At 40.1% G+C, this 4,881-nt stretch overlaps 1 protein-coding gene across 2 annotated transcripts in view; it reads left to right on the top strand.

The window, feature by feature from the left end:
- The first annotated feature begins 2,153 nt into the window (after positions 1–2,153).
- sytl4 (synaptotagmin-like 4) overlaps positions 2,154–4,881 on the top strand; it is an 83,072-nt gene continuing 80,344 nt past the window's right edge. The window contains exon 1 of one of the 2 annotated variants that reach the window (XM_060832670.1): positions 2,154–2,320. The gene's annotated coding sequence lies outside the window, so the exon portion shown is untranslated. The remainder of the gene's footprint in view (positions 2,321–4,881) is intronic. The other variant, XM_060832669.1, reaches the window with a different exon arrangement.

Here is a 4,881-nt window from a genome sequence, read left to right as displayed (position 1 = left end):
CCTACTGCTCCTGAAGTTTTTTCATTTTCCAAGCATTGAAGCAATGTAGCATCATCCTCCATGATTCGTTCCCATCATTCCCTCTGTAACCTGTAAATGTTATTTTTACAAGATCATCATATCTATTCTATGTCTGAACTTTACCCTATACCTCTGAAAATTATGTATTTTATTTCAGCATCTGTTCTTTCTTAAATCTCTCCTTTCCACTTACGTGCTTCAGTCCTTGTTGCTGCTCTTCCTCAGCTTCATTCACGAGTGGGGAATAGGTTAATGTGATATCCACATCCACAGGACCAAGGTGCTGCACACTCCCAGCTCTGTGCAGTCAAAGCTGGGACAATAATTCGAGTTTGAACCATGATGTGGTCATGAAGATAAGCACTGTCAATGCAGATTTTCTGAAATGTGTATGTTACACGAGAAGAAGCACCAGTCAACAGATCACTGGATACCAGTAAAGATCTGTAGTGCTTTGAGAAAAGAAATTGAACAATTGTGATAATGATGAAATATAGAATTCAGGAGTTTAGCAAACAATGGTGAAGAATACAATACAAGATGATATCAGAAATCTATCAGACTGTCCAGTTATGTGACAAATGAAATCAACCTGAATAAATGAGGTGATACATTTTGGTTAGATCTTTCGCTTATACCTTAGAAAATGAGTAGCTGAAAAGGTTAGAAGAGCAAAGGAATCAAGAGACTGATGTGAACAAATCAGCATTACAGGTCAGCAATATAATTAAAATGAAATCAAAGGACCACAATTTAGTCCAAAGTGTCTAGAATTAAAAGTAGTGAACTATTGCTAAGTTTGTGTGGGACTTGGTAAAGCTGCAGGTTCTGTTTAATCTGATCCCCATACTCTAAGGGAATATCAGTATTCCAGTGTCTTTTTTTTAAATTAAAAGTGCACTATCAGGAAAGATTGAACAAAGGGAAGAGAAGAATTGGAGATCTGTTACAGCTGTTTGAAATACAGCTGGTAGATTTGAAGAGAATGTTTTCACATGAGAGAAATCAGATTAGGGGCCATAAGTTTATAAAATCATGAGGGGCATGGATAGGGTGAATTGCCAAGGTCTTTTCCCCAGAGTGGGGGGAATCCAAAACTAGAAGGCACAGGTTTAAGATGATAGACAATAGATTTAAAAGGGACATGTGGGGGTAATCTTTTCACTTAGAGGCTGGTGTGTGTTTGGAACGAACTGCCAGAGGAAGTGATGGAGGCTGGTACAATTACAACATTTAAGAGGCATCCGAATACAGAGGATTTAAGAGGGATATGGGCCATATGCTGGCAAATGGGACTCACTTAATTTGGGACATTTGGTTGGTATGGAAGAGCTGGACTGAAGGATCTGTTTACATGCTATACATCTCTATGACTACGTTCAAGGCTATATATTCGATCAGAAAATAGGATAAAGTTTAGCCCAAAAGCGGTTCGAATGTGGAACTCTATCTTAGGAAATGGTGGAGGAAACGACTTGATTGCTTTCAAGAGGAAAATAGAAATACTGTAGAATGGAGATGAGAAATTGAACAGGGAGCCCTTCCAGTGGAGCATAAATGCTAGCACAGAGTAGTTAGGCTGAATGTCCAGTTTCTATGCTACAAAGAATACGTAATAGATGAATCAAAGTCAGGTTGATTGTTAGAACCTCAGCTGATAACTAACTTTAAAAGGTACCATTTTCAAAACCAGTAAATCTACAATCACTTTTTCGACCGGTCGTCTGTCATGCAAAAAAAAGCACTTTCTCCTCGGGGGTGGTAGTGTTTTGGTTGTCTGCTTTTGCTTTGTGTGCCAGCCTTACTTTGCATGATCATACCTTCCGTTTGTCGAAACATTTTTTAAAAAAATCCAAGCGCTGTGCCTGCGCCCGGCTGCAAAAGAGTTTATCAACCTCATTCCATTTCCGAGCTCTCGGTCCATGCACTTGCTGGTTATAGAACTTCAAGCGTCATTCACGATATTTACCTGACTGAGTGCACCAATTAGCACGACTCTATCCGACTTGGCTGGCCGAATGAAGTCTGCACCTTTGGTCATCTATAGCGGTTCAGCTCCTTCTCAAAGTGGGAGGGCCGGCTGGAGATTGTGCAAATTAGTGGGTTGGAGTTTTCGAAGGAGTGGGATTTGGAGCTAGTTCCGCCTCCAGCTGGATTGGTCATCCTGTTCAGCTACAGCAGGAAAGTTCTTTAAACTTTCGCTTCCGGCACCAGCGGAAGAAACAAGATAGAAATCCGAGTGAAAGGATTAGCAAACAATTACTCGTGAGGGATGTTTGGTTGTGCCTTGTATCTTGCAGTGAGTAGAATTGCTTTAAAATGACGGGTTGTGCAGCGTGTTCGTGTGTTATGGTAACAGCGCCGTCTGATCCGATCTGTCTGAACTGGGCACGTCCTCGTTCCCAGAGTTTGATGAAAGCTTTCGGGCTTCTACCTTGACAATTCAACGGAAAACAGCTGAAAAGTCCCAAGGGCTGTTTTCAATTCATTGCCTACTCTGATGGTGACTAATCTACTTGGTAGATTTGGTTAATTCTGTTGGTAAGAACAACGATTTTCAGTGTCAGGAAATGCCTTGAGTGTACATAAATAGGTGTGAGAGCAGCAATCACCTTAATACAGATGTAATGAAGGATGATGTGGGACCCTGGGTGGCTGAGTAATTTGATGTGTGTGATGTGAAAGGACTGAGAGTCCAGCCGAGTGCTCAATGCAAGCCCAGCACCGTGTTGATCCCCACCCAGCCTCGGCTCCACTGCTCATTCCAATATTACTGACACGATGGTGTTTTGACGTGTGGATCCCTGACTTTCACTGCACTGTCAAGAAATCCCAATACTTTCACTGATAATATCGTTAGGTTATATGAATAGACATGTTTTTTTTTTGATCTTTAACGTCGAAAGCAAAAGCATGAGTTTTGACTTGTGTTCCCATTCTCGCCAGCCATCTCTTGGAGTCAGAACGATTTAAATGGATGTAATAACTTCCCAAGAAGGCCCCCTGTCTATTAATTGAATGGGCAAAGACTTGAGTTTAACCGCATTAGAGGAACCTACGTTGGAGTATATGAAAGCAAGCAAAATGGGAACAAACATTGGAAAAATTCCCTCAATTTAATGTGATAAGGTTCAGATTTCGAAGATGATGCTCCTTTTAGACGAATGCCAAAGTTTTGAAAACTATAAATCTTTCCGTAATTCAATTTCTTAAAATTTCAGATTTTTCATAAATATTCTGAAGGAAATAGAAGCTGGCATTTGTAGGATTGATTTATAAAGTCTTTTGTTGACAAATACATGAATTTGATGTCCTAGTGTTTTATCCTGTATCCAGCTGTAATCACCAGATGAGGGAAGTTTATGCAGGTAAATGAAACTCTGAAATCGAGTGAAAGGCCAGAGACCAGATTCAAAAGCATAAAAGTGATACCTCCAGGTCAGGTGCTCTACGCTGAAGTCCCACCCGCTGTGGAGGTGTGTCCTGTGTGTCTCCACAGGTTGATTAATATTTACTTAGAGAACCTGAGAAATCAATAACTGCTGATTAGTTTACACCAGCCTTTTCAAACTGGGGGAGTTGACCAATTTCCATTTAGTTCAATGTTGGTTAGTTACATGTGCACTTTCCACTAACCCCTCACTGGGCCCTTTTAAAAGTATTTTTTATTGTGTTGACCAGCCTGCCATCTATTTGGTGCTGGAAAAAGCATAGTAGGTCAGGCAGCAGCCTGCAGGTCAGATTGCTGTGCTTTTCAGCACCACCTGTGGACTCTGATCTTCAGTCCTCAGTTTCTCCTGCCTGCCACCTCTTTGGACCAGGTTTGCTCTATGAAAACCAGTCAACGCGAAATCAGATTAATGCCAGCTCACGTTATTTCCCATGGACTGATATAGCTGTCATAAAGAAATGTTTTTACTAGATTAAGATGAATTCAATTCAAGGTTTCAAAAATACAAATTAGAAAACAATTTAACCCATCAAGTGGCAATAACAACTATTCATTTGAAGATTAAAAAGTAAAGTAATGATCTCCCTACTTCTCCCATTCATGGGTGCTCTACTTAAAAAGCTGGCCCTTAGCCCATTATCTCTGCTGAAACTTTCTTCTGAGCTATTTTCTTCAGTGGTGGTTTGCCATCACGTTCCACACCCAGGCAAAACATGGAGGTGGATCACACTTTTATTGCAACAGCTTGGAAATCAGACCCTCACTGTTGGCATTCTGCTAAATCATATGATAGCCAGTTAGCCAACTGAGTTAACGAGCCCCAGCCTTTCCCCATTTCCATTCGATGCTACCTTTTCCCATACCAGTGAAGTTTCAGAAAAAACAACTTTTTCTTCATTACTATAGTATCTCATTTTCTAATGAATATTTACCACATTCTTTCCTTGACTAATAGCTTTTGTGTAATAAGGTGCCAGATGTACATGCTGTATTATAAAGGTGGCCTTTCTTGTACAAATTCAATAGTGCCTCTTTGTTTTCTTTCTCCAAAGCTGCCAAGAATAAAACCCAGAACCTCATTTTTTCTCATTTTTACAGTCCTTTTTTAATCTAGTTATTAACTTTGAATTTTATTTTATCAACACCTGTAAAACACAGTTTCTACCAATGATTTATGAATGACAATGATAAAAAAAACCCTTCTGCAGATCAGTTTGAGTGACTAATTATAAAAGAAAATAAATGACTGCTGGTGTCTGGCATCAGCAGTTCTGTGATCGAGGTGCCTTCCAGTACTATACGGATTGGAAGATGCATTCAGAACTTTGTCAAACAGGTTGATCAATTTGTAGTTTCTTCCAACAAATCTCTGGCAGGGATTAAGAATGGGAGAGATTCCTAGTCAGCTC

The sequence above is a fragment of the Hemiscyllium ocellatum genome, chromosome 11, assembly GCF_020745735.1.
Source record: "Hemiscyllium ocellatum isolate sHemOce1 chromosome 11, sHemOce1.pat.X.cur, whole genome shotgun sequence".
Lineage (NCBI taxonomy): Eukaryota > Metazoa > Chordata > Chondrichthyes > Orectolobiformes > Hemiscylliidae > Hemiscyllium > Hemiscyllium ocellatum.
The sequence above is the reverse complement of the archived record's forward strand: the minus strand, read 5'-3'. Positions and strand labels throughout refer to the sequence as shown.